This window comes from Macrobrachium rosenbergii, chromosome 21 (assembly GCF_040412425.1).
Source record: "Macrobrachium rosenbergii isolate ZJJX-2024 chromosome 21, ASM4041242v1, whole genome shotgun sequence".
NCBI lineage: Eukaryota > Metazoa > Arthropoda > Malacostraca > Decapoda > Palaemonidae > Macrobrachium > Macrobrachium rosenbergii.
This window is the reverse complement of record NC_089761.1, coordinates 38,504,273-38,518,747: the sequence shown is the minus strand read 5'-3', so window position 1 is coordinate 38,518,747 and position 14,475 is coordinate 38,504,273.

Here is a 14,475-nt window from a genome sequence, read left to right as displayed (position 1 = left end):
ATATATATATATATATATATATATATATATATATATATATATATATATATATATATATATATATATATATATAACTCATGTATATATATATATATATATATATATATATATATATATATATATATATATATATATATATATATATATATATATATATATATATATCATATGAACTATTACATTTTGATTGACCACGTAGAGACATCACATGATAATAGAAGTCTTCTCATGTTGAACCTAAAATCTTTTCTGACCAAAAAATAAAACGTAAATGTAAAAACTACAAACCTATTTCCGGTTTCTACATCTCCTCGCCTTCCGAATATCTCTCGTGACGCCTTTAATCAAGATAAAAGGACGCGAAAGTATCGGAAAAGGGACATCAAAGAAGACATCAAACGGGGGAGAAAGAGACAGATAGGTAGATAGTTTTATATGTAGAAAGAAGAAGAAGAGGAACAGACGGACAGACAGACTGATAAAGTACTCTTCCCCCATTTTCCATTGTCATACCATTTTCCTAACTACTTTTATCATCAAAATATTCGGTTTCCCTCCTCGAGATTGGTGTTTTTTTTCTCATCTCCCCCTTCATTACCTTATTCTGTTTCCCATTCTATTGTCTTTTCCATTTCTCTGTTAATTTGGTACTCGACTGTAAGTTATTTGAAACCATAAAAAAGAAAATAAAATATTACCTCATACGCGTTTGACTTCTTCATTTACTAGTGGTTTTGTAATAGTAAAGTTTGGTATAATTCTCGAAGCACTGAATTGTGGGATGATATTCCACGTTCAGTGTGGGTTTCTTAAGTAAAAATACATACACGCGCTATATATATATATAAATAAATAAATATATATATATATATATATATATATATATATATATATATATATATATATATATATATATATATATATATATATATATAGATAGATAGATAGATAGATAGATAGATAGATACACACACACACATATATATATACACATACATGCATACATACATGCATACACACATACATGTATATGTGTGTATACGTATTTATAAAACTTCATACGTTATGCTTCCTTTAATCAATAAAAAAACTAATGAAATATCTCCTTATATTTGTGACTGAAAAAGAAATCAATACTTCAAATGCTACCATTATATGGTTAGAAGTTTGCAAAAAAATTGTATGTAAATACACGTATGAAAAATTGTGCAAATTCTCTTTTATAGCAAATAAACGAAAAATTCTTTTACCTCTCCATTCGTAGTTTCTATGTTTAATGCTTGCATGCAAATTGAAATACCAGCTTTCACTCATCAGTGCATAGTATAAATCTGCATTTACATGAGGTCCGCTTTCAGAATTACCAACGCTATTATACCGCATAAAATGTACAATACTATACCAGACTTGCAAATCGTTTCCCGTATTTTTAATTAAACTATTTTATGCTTTTATTACTATTAAAAATTAGCATTCTACTGCGGCTAAATTTATGTATATTTGATCAAATTCTTTCGTCGTTGTGAATGGCGTTCAACGCGTGTAGAATTAGATGCCAAAACTTTTCCTACCTGAATAGAAGAAAATGTGGGAGTAATTTCACTTTTATGTCCCCATATAATAAAATTCTGGAGTAAGAATATAAGGGAAATGTCTTCTTCTGGAAGAAAAATCTATCTCTTGGATGAGATAAATCGATCAGACTCAAAGAAGGCTGTCACGGAGCGAGTACTTCAGAATGTTGTAGTTGACAGATATTTCTGTAGCATACAGACGTAAAAGATTGAAATGGTTTAGACAAACGAAGAACTTTCTTTATTAAACAGAGAGACGAAGTTTTTGGTAAACAGAAGAAAGAGATTCTTAGCTGACAGACTGAGGAGCTTTCTAGTTGGCAGAATGAAGAGCTTTGTAACAGAGAGGCGGAGGGATAATACAGTAGACTGTAGGAAGAGCTTCGTAGTAGACAAAAGGAAGAGCTCCGTAGTAGACAGATAGAAGAACTTTAAAGTTAGACAGTAGAAAGAACTTCGTAAGAGACAAAAGGAAGAATTCTACAGTAGACAGATAGAAGAAATTTGCAGTAGACAATTGGAAGAACTTCGTAGGAGACAAAAGGAAGAGTTCTACAGTAGACAGATATAAGGAATTTACAGTGGACGGTAGGAAGAACTTCGTAGGAGACAAAAGGAAGAGGTGTACAGTAGACAGATAGAAGAATTTACAGTAGACAGTAGGAAGAGCTTCGTAGTAGACAAAAAGAAGAGTTTTGCAGTAGACATATAGAAGAATTTACATTAGACAGTAGGAAGAACTTCGTAGTAGACAAAAAGAACAGTTTTGCAGTAGACAGACAGAAGAAATTTACAGTAGACAGTAGGAAGAGCTTCGTAGTAGACAAAAAGAAGAGTTTTGCAGTAGAGAGACAGAAGAAATTCACAGTAGACAGTAGGAAGAGCTTCGTAGTAGACAAAAAGAAGAGTTTTGCAGTAGACGGATAGAAGAACTTTACAGTAGACAGAAGGAAGAGTTTTATAGCTGACACCTCCAAGAGTTTTGCAGTAGACAGACAAAAGAACTTTACAGTGGACAGAAGGAGGAACTTTGTAGTCAATAGATAGGAGAATTTTATGGCAGACAGTAGGAAGAGTTTTGTAGCAGATAGACGCAAGAACAGTGCAGTAGACAGAAGGAAGAGCTCTGTAGTAGACAGAACATTATAGTAGACAGAAAGAAAAACCTTGTAAACGGACAGGTTTCCGCAGCAACGAGATTCATATCTATTATAAACAGACCAAGGGAAATTCACAATCACCCTACGTGGACTTCAAGCTCGGTCTCCCAAATTTTAAAAGATTGCCTGGGAGACCGGGAGAGATCCCAGTTAGGGGTCTCGTGGGAGACATTACGTGGAACGATTCCCTATCTAAGTTGGATTCTGTAAAGCTATATATACATAGACACTAGCTATATATATTCTGAATTTGTCCCGGGGGAGGTTTAGCCATCACAAAGCCGTTTATATTTTGCCTGATGTTCTGACATTAAAATAGTGATGAATTTGAGACTACACTTGCTCATCCACATACACCCATAGAATCATCCATACATACATACACACACACGTAGATATATATATATATATATATATATATATATATATATATATATATATATATATATATATATATATATATATATATATGTGTGTGTGTCTCCCAAATTTTGTGTGTGTATATATATATATATATATATATATATATATATATATATATATACAGTATATATATATATATATATGTATGTATATATATATATTAACGTCATTGACCTCAGTTTAGTTATTTGAGCTTTGGAATTCGGATGTTTGTGATATTAAAACTGAGAGTCTAAACTTCTCTAGATTTTTAATATAGATCTTAGAGAGATTCTGAATTTGAGAGAGAGAGAGAGAGTTTAGTCACACTTTTTGTTTGGTTATGGTGTATAAATTGTGATTTCACCAATAATTAGGAAACTCTTGTAACGTTACTTAAAAATTGCGAAAATATTTGCTAAAGGTAAAGCAAATGGGTAATCTTGAAAGATTAATTAAAATGTCCTTCCTAAACGTCTGACGCCTATGCATTTCTTATATTTACAATGTCTAAGACGATTATACCGCTCTTTCACAAGCTTTCATTTAAATATACAGTTTGTATTCACTTGAAAAAAGTATAATGAGAACACAATAAAATAACCATTCATATTTTAAAAAATACTAAACTTCTTTCTATTTATTTTTTATCTAAACATGGCTGACATACTTTCTGAGTGTGGTACAACCAAAGACATTGCGATATGAACACCAGCAACGTTTATTCATGAAAATTAGCATAATTCAATTTGCATTTGAAAAAAAAAACTTGATGAATTATTTGAACTTTTTCACTACTAATTTTTGTATGAGCCCCTGACCTTCAACTGAACGTCACTGATGCTTGTTATGGAGAGAGAGAGAGAGAGAGAGAGAGAGAGAGAGAGAGAGAGAGAGAGAGAGAAGAATTTAACACACAATAGAACTGACAATTTGATTAAACAGTTACATATCGTTCTACAGTATATTTCCATTTAAAAGGTTTTGGATTTATCTTTTTTCCTAAATACGTGAAATAAGGAATCTATGAGGTTTTACATGGCCACCATCAAGATTTTTTTCTTTATCTCCCCCTGCCTCTATGATATAACCCTTTCAAATCCAGCCTCTCTCGGGAGTTACTCTTTCCTCCCCGTAAACATCAGGGAATTCGTGAGAGATGGGATTATATAATCCATGGGCAACAACCTATAATAGAAGGTATTGTCTAGACCCGAGGGAAACCTCCTACTGCCACTCCCTCCAACTTTTTAAAGGGGAAAGGGTTTGTATTTTTCTTTATATGAAATGTATATTTTTTTTTTTCTTGAGTTTAGGTTATGTTCACCTTTTTCACTTATTATGTACAAATATGCAAATACTGTGTATTATTTTTATTTTATAAATCGTAGATAATTTTTAGTCGTACATGAGGAAATTTCTGTATTTGAGACTTTTATGAATCATTGAGTTTTGGATAAAATTACCTCTGCCTCTTTTTCATACGTTTTCTTCAATGATACTTTTTCTTATCATAATCGCTCTTACTCATCGGTCAATTATTCTTTAATTATACTTACATTAAAAATGGTCGATTTTGAGTATTGAGAAGTAATTTTATTATATAAAAACACTATAAATGGTTGATTTTGTCCATAAATAAGTAATTTTATTGCTATCTAAAAATAGCTTTTAAACGCCACATAAACCCTTCTAAGGCACTTTCCCTAACCTTAGTTCCTCATTGACCAGGTTGGTATCGTTCTCAGCTAGCACTCTGCTGGGCCCGCGTTCGATTCTCCGACCGGCCCATGAAGAGTTAGAGAAATTTATTTCTGGTGATAGAAATTCATTCCTCGTTATAATGTCGTTCGGATTCCACAATAAGCTGTAGGTCCCGTTGCTAGGTAACCAATTGGTTCTTAGCCACGTAAAATAAATCTAACCCTTCGGGCCAGCCCTGGGAGAGCTGTTAATCAGCTCAGTGGTCTGGTTAAACTAAGATATACTTAACTTTTCCCTAACCTTCTCTTGTATTGCTTAATTTCTGTTAATGCAGACGATAATAATTATTGGAAAAAAGTTCTTGATGCTCTATTTTAATCAGATATTTAATTACTTGCATTATTCATCCTTCAAAAACAGGTAACGTCTCTGAAGAGTTTATGCCAAGAGGTCTTCATAATTCATCAGATCCACCGATGTTTTTATGATAAAGTTTTACATTGCGTATTGCGAAACTGACCCCTTTATAGTTTCCTGTAAAAGAAAACTATTGTGCCGGCTTTGTTTGTCCGTCCGCCCTTTTTCTGTCCGACCTGAGATCTTAAAAACTACTGAGGCTAGAGGGCTGCAAATTGGCATGTTGATCATTCACCCTCCAATCACCAAACATACCAAGTTGCAGCCCCCTCGCCTCAGTAGTTTTTTTTTATGTTATTTAAGGTTAAAGTTAGCCATAATAGTGCGTCTAGCAACGATATTATTTAGGCCACCCTCCGGCCGTGGTTAAAGTTTCTTGGGCCGCGGCTCATACAGCATTATACAGAGACCACCGAAAGATACATATATTTTCGGTGCCCTTGATTTACGTTGTACAGAAAACTCGATTGTGCCGAAGAAACTTCGGCGCATTTTTTACTTGTTTGTTTATGTAATCGGTTGATGACGATTGATCAACTAAATTAATGAATGCTGTTGGTTTATATTTGCAATGAAAGGTCATTTATGAGTATAAATCCTATATTTTAATTGTTATTACTGAGGCACAAATAAAATTTCACACCAATCACATATTTCTCGATTAATTATTACTGAAAGAGATTATAAGTGTTCTGTTGCGTTTCAGTCACTTTTGTCCAAGAAATAACCCGTTTCATTTTATGTCAAAAATTTCAAAATAAGTGGCTGTTTTCTTACTGGAGTGCTTTTGCACGTTGTCAGGATATAAACAATAATGATAAGTAAAGTGAAAGAGGAAGCAAATTCCGCTAAAAGAGAGAGGTATCTCTAACAGCCAAATTAAGGCCCTCCTCTCCCCCAAGCATGTCTCTTATATTGAAAGGAAAATTCTCGCAGAACGTTTGTCAAAAAAAAAAAGACATAGAATCATTCCTTTAACTTCTGCTAGACAGATTGGCCTTAACAAGGCGAGTTCGGGACGATTAGGCCGTATTGATTTTCGGCCGTGGACCTATGAGGCCGTCACAATTTTAAGCCCATATAAAGTTTAGGCCGTAAGACATGGCGGAAGTTCCTTGAGACGCGGTGTTTTGTACTAGTCCTTAGGCCTAGGGGATCAAAATATATACACCCATTTCGGCCGTTTGCCAGTTTGGATGTTACGGCCAAAATGGCTTACGGCCGAAACCAAGGCCAAGAGAAAGAGAAGGTCTCTCACTTTCCCCCAAAATCCCTCATGAATTGCTGTAATGAGAAGTACCCCTCTAAGATACTCCATCGCCTAATTAGTTACCCCAGGTGGGAGGCGACTCCACCCAACTGGGTAGATCTTGTCTCTCTTGGCCTTGGCCGAAACGACCAGGACTGAACAAGACTCCGGTAAAAATGAAGGTCAAGCCTCCCCATCAACTCTCCACTCGTAGGGAAGTCTAAGCACAAGTGGAGAAAGGAAGAAGGTCCCACAAACAGTAAACAGGATGCATGAAATGTCACTAATGCCCCTCAGAAGGAAAATTGGCTTATGGATCCTACTGAACTTCAAAGGCCACAGTGACCTTTTCGCACCTGTTGATTACACCCATTTTCTTTGCAAAGAACCTGAATGCTCTCTTGGAGAGGGATACTACTCTAGAATTGTTATGGTTCGCCTCTAGATCGCTCGTACGACTTAATTAGGTTTCCCTTACTCGAGTAATGCTGTTTCTATCGAGTCTTTGACTGTCGTGATGTTTTTAACTGTTAAAAAGTGCCGTAACTAGATTAGGCTATATATTTTAGCCTGTCAACTTGAAAATATCAGTTTGGTTAGTTTTCATCTATTTATTGTTGTGTATGTTGGGTATGATAACTCGGAATTACATGTTCCTTAGGCGACTAACTAAACAATTTGAGCTTTACAGAATACTGAATTTTGTATTACTGACAACTGTAAATCCCGAAAGAGAACTTTATTCTGTTGGTGTAATCCTTCCAATTTAACCAAAAAGGGTAGCTAAAACAAAATATTATTTCATTTTGCTATATGGATACTTTGCCTTATAAAGATCTTTCGAATTTTATGATGCAATTTTGATTAGTAAATGGTTGAAGAATCTGAAACATTCCTAATATTTTTGCAATGATTTGAATTTTTTTTTTTATGAAATTCTATTCTTTGATATTGATTGCATCATCAGTATGTCCTGTGCTGAAGTTTGTCAGAGTAACTTCTCTTTAAAAAATGGAATAAATAAATAAATAACATAAATATTGACCAATCAAAATAAATTTCTGGTTTAATGAATATATATATATATATATATATATATATATATATATATATATATATATATATATATATATATATATATATATATATATATATATATATATATATATATATATATGTCAGTGTTACTACACTCAATAATAATGATATTCATTTTTGGCTTATCTGTAGAATGCTTTAGCCCACACGCCTACATCGGCAAATTACTTATGTTATCAGTTACGAATATTAACATACATTCTTAAGCTTATTTTATCATCGATTTCGGCAAGAGTTGTCTGCTAAATATAAATAGTTCAGCCAAATGGCCATCAGTTTCAACAAATAATCAAACGCACTTTACAAAAAAGCTAATGAAATGGCTATTATTCAAGCTATGTGTTAAACTGGAAAGTTCTGTCCATTTTAAATTTAATTTCCTATTTTAGAGAAGTCAATTGTGGCAGGGAAATTGTTGCTTGTTATTGTGAGGTCATCCAATGCAAACTCAAGGGGTCTGTACAATGCTATTATAGTAAAATTATAGAAATTTTTCAACACGAACTTATGTATAAGGTTTTGTTTTACATCACACACACACATATATAAATATACATAATATATATATATATATATATATATATATATATATATATATATATATATATATATATATATATATATATATATATATATATATATACACACAAGGTTTTATTGTTGGATGCATACTTCTATTCTTTACTGATAATTCCGAGTTAATAATACCCTGCTTTATGTTCTTTTTAAAGGCATCGAACCTCATGCCTAAATAAACAGTTTGAATGGTGGTTCTAATTAGACCAGCCACCATATGTCCGAGTTGGCTGGGCGTATAAAAATAGGACCCTAAAGATAATATACAAATATATCACCTACGCATTTTTCACACAACCCTGGATGGGGAAATGAAATGTATGGTATCAAATGGAATATACCTTGCGCGCGCATGTGTATGTATGTGTGTGTATATATGTATACATAGTTGTGTGTATGTCTGTCTGTCTGTCACACATGCAATCATGCTTATCTTAAGCCGGTGCCATAACGGAAATGAAATTTCAAAGGATGAACGATGGATACCATGGTACCACCTACCCCACAAGCCTCCCCCCACCACCCAGTGTCGTCATCCAATCATGCTTATATTAAGCCTGTACCAGACCGGATATGATTCTTTTTGTAAATCAGTAAAAAATTTTATATTTCTCTCTCTCTCTCTCTCTCTCTCTCTCTCTCTCTCTCTCTCTCTCTCTCTCTCTCTCTCTCTCGTCAAAATGTAATGCTTATTTTAATCCCTCGTTCAAATGCAAATTCCTTTTTAGAATCTGTAATGTAATCCTATGGGTATCTCTCTCGCTCTCTCTCTCTCTCTCTCTCTCTCTCTCTCTCTCTCTCTCTCTCTCTCTCTCTCTCTCTCTCTCTCTCTCTCTCTCTCTCTCTTGTCAAAATGTAATGCTTATTTTAATCCCACGTTCAAATGCAAATTCCTTTTAGAATCTGCAATGTAATCCCATGGGTATCTCTCTCTCTCTCTCTCTCTCTCTCTCTCTCTCTCTCTCTCTCTCTCTCTCTCTCTCTCTCTCTCTTCATGTTTAGTCAAACAGTCCTCTTCCATCACACATCTATGCCATAACAAATATTATAAATTTTTTTTTTCAGTTTATAAGGAATCTCATGCCTCTCTCTCTTTCCCTCCCTTTCTCCTTTTTCTAAAGAGATTTCTTTCCTATATTTTTTTCATAATTGGCTTATGGTCTTAATTTGGAAATCATCTTTCAGCTATAACTTTCTTATTTTAATCAATAAAATATTTAATTGTTATTTTACTTCGGTTGGGAATTTCTACACCATGAAATGATTATGCTAAATTTCCAAATTATTCAATGTTCAGTATCTCTTTCCCCTGATATTCAACAGAGTAAAACCTCAAAGATGTAGAATGCACATCAAAATTATAGAAATAACTCCTTTATTTAGATGTGTGTGCTTTGTTTTTAATTTTTTTTTGAGACAAGCACTTAAAACTGTGCCAGACGATATCGTCTATTATTCCTAGAATTCACATCAAAATTATAGAAACAACTCCTTTATTTAGATGTGTGTATTTCGTTTTTAATTTTTTTTTTTTTTTTGAGACAAGGACTCGAAAAATATAAAATTCTCAGATGTGCCAAAAGATATCGTCTCTCATTCCTGAAGGTTTCGGGAAAAATGTCACAATTCGGGAACAAAGAAAACATCCAGTCTTTCTGAGACTACCCTGCATTTTGTGCTTCTACAATAACCCTTTTCTCGAGAAGCTTCAAAGAGCGAATTCTCACTTGAAATATCTGAGACGGATATTAACATAACGTTGTTGTACTTCAGAGATGTATTGCACAGCTCCTTTGGGGACATTTTCCCTTTCATCTCTTTGCTCTATGACGCTTCTTGCATCTCCCACTTACCTCTGCATCCACTGCAGAAGCTGTTTGATCTCGCAGATTAAAACAGAATTTGTCACTAAGAGCGGGGATTTGGCTCTCTTTTCATTTCCTCGTTTGTCTTTCTCTTTCAGCTTTTTTTTTTTTTGCTTCGAGTGAGACATAAATTCATTCCTTTCATCATTGTCTTTCTTTTCATGTGATTTTTGTTGTGTTTTACTACATGGAGACCAGAGTCTTTTCCTTGATAAATCAACGCATATTTTCACGTAATTGGCTCGAATGAATAATTACACAATACCAGTATTCTAACCAGGAATTTTTTCCGTGAAAGTCAGTAACGATTCTTACATAGAATTCTCTGTGAAAGGAACTATCATTAGTGACTAAATTTTCCAAATTATCCAATATATATATATATATATATATATATATATATATATATATATATATATATATATATATATATATATATATATACATATATATATTTATTTATTTATTTATTTATTTATCATATATATCACTTGGTAGTTTTGGATAATAATAGTTTAATAACTTTTTTAAAAATAAATGACAATGAAACAAGAAAGTAAGTTACGACCAGAAAAGGGAGTTCCAACAACCACCAAAGATGCGAAGATGCCTAAGGGGTTCTGAGTACAAAGTTCTCATCCCACGGCAGCGCCGTTCGCTTTACAAGGAAATCACTGTTAGCTGGGAAAATATATGATTCGTGAAACCGCAGTCGTCTTTAGCAGCGTTCACTGTTATTATTCATCGCAAAGAAAAGTTTTTATCACAAGATCCTTGGCAGATTAAAGGAAAACCAGGAACTAGATGAAAAAAGGGTACGTACGAGATTCATCTTGAGTTTTCTTGCTGCACTTGAGGAGATACCTCGAGACAGGCATCTTGGGGGGTTTCCGGGAAGAGAGACGAACAACTGGTCCTCGAAGGAGCTCAAGTGCTAATCAGGTTTATCTGAGATGGATCATAGGAATAAAAAAAGGATTCGATAAAAGTCTTCGCTTTGGATTCTGTGTAATTTCTTATCAAGGAGATAGCCGGTTGATGTATTCCTAGGGTACGTCTTCTTAATTCACTGGTAGCCCTTTTTGATCTTATAGTAAATATTGAATTATTTCTTGTTTTTATTTATCGATTTTATTCATAAAAGTTTTGGTGAATATCCATCGGTGATTTATATATAATTATATATATACATACATATATACATACATACATTATATATATATATATATATATATAGTATATATATATATATATATATATATATATAGATATATATATATATATATATATATATATATATATATATATATATATATATATATATATATATATATATATATACATATATATATATATATATATATATATATATATATATATATATATATATATATATATATATATATATATATATATATATATATATATATATATATATATATATATATATATATATATATTTATATATACACACACATATATATATACGTATATATTCGTATTTTGAATATAAAAATTTTGAGAAGTCATTCTTCACATATCATCAGTCAAGGAACCAACGTCTTGTTTGTGCATCAGCCCAAATGAAGTAGTTATTTTGTTTTTGGTAATAAAACTACAATACTACAGTGTCTTTGTGTGTGTGTGTGTGTGTGTGTATGAGAGAGAGAGAGAGAGAGAGAGAGAGAGAGAGAGAGAGAGAGAGAGAGAGAGAGAGAGAGAGACAAAGCCGAGTCCATGAATAGATATCTTGATAGAATACCGATACATTGCCTCTCAAATCTGTACACTGGAATGACCACAAGAGAAGCAATATTGGCATTCCCCAAAATGAATGGAAGAGGGTCCAGTTAATAACATTTTCCGTTTACTGATATTTTATTGTCAGAGGAAGACAGCACGTTCTTCCTTTTGACACTCTGGTCTTCCTTTGACCTCTGAGGAATCTCGTATCTGTTCTCCTGAGTGACATTTGGAAGGCTCACGAATTCTTAGAAGATAATCAGTGAGGGAATGTCCATGATCTGTCTGTCTGTCTGTCTGTCTGAATATTAACTGTTGTTTTTTTTATTGACTAATAGTATGGCCTCGATTGTCATTTAGTATTCTGTCCTCTCTCTCTCTCTCTCTCTCTCTCTCTCTCTCTCTCTCTCTCTCTCTCTCTCTCTCTTTTAATTTAGATAATTTTTCTACAGGGAAGTACTTTAACCAATTCCAGGAAATTAACGTAGAAGCGAATAATCCTTTTCGGAAATTACGAAGCTCAGCTAATTTCAGGAAAAAATAAAAACTTTCAAATATTTTTTTAAGTCTGGTGACCTTTGACAAAGTTCGTATTTTACTAAGACGAAAGTTCATTGTATATTTTTGATTAATTAAGAGACTATTATAAGCCCTTGACAACGGAAATTTGATGAAAATGGTCTGAATTACTGAACCGAACAGATATGGGATTATATAAATAAAGCAATTATGAGAGAAGTTTATTTTGATTGCTGGAATGTGATATAATTTCTGAATGTTCCTGTATATTCAAATTCTTTGGATAATTTTCTCAGAGAGAGAGAGAGAGAGAGAGAGAGAGAGAGAGAGAGAGAGAGAGAGAGAGAGAGAGAGAGAGAGAGAGAGAGAGAGAGCATATATAATTTTTCAAACTTTATGAGCAGTTTCCCGGAACTGTTTTATACCTTCTTATGCTTACATTGACAAGGGATAGGTATAAGAATATTATAATAGGTATATGATTATGTCTCAGTATTCAAACCATTTTTTCCTGATACAAAAGAACCGATCTAATTTTATCATCACCAGTTAGTTATTGAGAAAATTAATCATATGTACATTTAGTATCAAGTTTATACATGACCGAAAATTAACTGTAGATTGAACAATGAGATTCAATATCTCCCGGCTACACTTGTTAAGCAATATATGAAACGTCTATGAAAGAATAGCTGGTTAGAATTCGTATTATAAATGGATAACAGTTCAGTTATTTATGCCGATTATAAAAAAAAATAATTGAAAATTAAAAATATATTCTGTTGCACTGAGGACAGTTCCATTACTAGATGAACAATGACTTCATAATAAATTCCTGATTATTCAGGCATAACAAGAATTGCATAATTGTTTTAAGCCACAATATATATATATATATATATATATATATATATATATATATATATATATATATATATATATATATATATATATATATATATATATATATATATATATATATATATATATATATATATGTATAATCAATAATAGGACCTCATTTTAACTGGATGGTATCTAGTGGAGATATTTATTTAGGAAAAGTTACAAGCTTTCTAGGACTAACTGTCCTCATCTTCTGGTAGCCGTAGGTTCTACGGCTACCAGACGATGAGGGCAATTAGTCCTGGAAAGTCTGTAACATATCCTGTTTAAATGAGTTCCTATTGAATATATATATATATATATATATATATATATATATATATATATATATATATATATATATATATATTTATATATATATATATATATATATATATATATATATATATATATATATATATATATATATATATATATATTTATTGTATTATATATATATATATTCTAATAAAATCTTTATTTATATATATATCATATTATTTAGTTGTAAACACCCACATATTCACACAAAACCTCTTTATTTTCTTATATATATATAAATATATACACACATATATATATATATATATATATATATATATATATATATATATATATATATATATATATATATATATATATATATATATACATACATACATAATTTATTTTTCACTATAAACCTCTTTTGCTTTTGCAGCAAGTTAAACCAGAATAGATGGGTTGCACCTGGTTTAACTGGTGGGCGGTACACCTGGCGCAAACCATGTCTGACAAACGTGAGCTGACAGCTGCACCACTGACTCGGCTGAACTTACTCCATATTTAAAAGGAATGAATACGAGTATACACACACATAACATTTACAAACAGGACAACTTGGCATTAACTGCAGAATCTGCATGATTATATTTGAGTTAAATCGCGTCACAACAACAGGTGATAATTGTGTTATGCCAGCGCCGACCTTATTTATAAGTCGTAATGAGCAAAAACTTCAAGCGAAAGACGGAGAATGACCAACAGCGTGACTAATGGCGTATCAGCTATTTTTCTCGACAGATGCATTCGTTAATGGATTGTTATTATAGCCAATTTGCGCTCCCCTTTTATATCGGGGACGGAATGCTAGGCTTTAACAGAATCATTAAAATCAGTCAGTAGGAGCAGTGGCGCAGGTGTGCTTGATTGGTTAAATGTACTCTTTTATGATCGAGTTAAATGGTAGCAAAACATGTTACGGATAAGCTGGGAAGGAATAATAATAATAATAATAATAATAA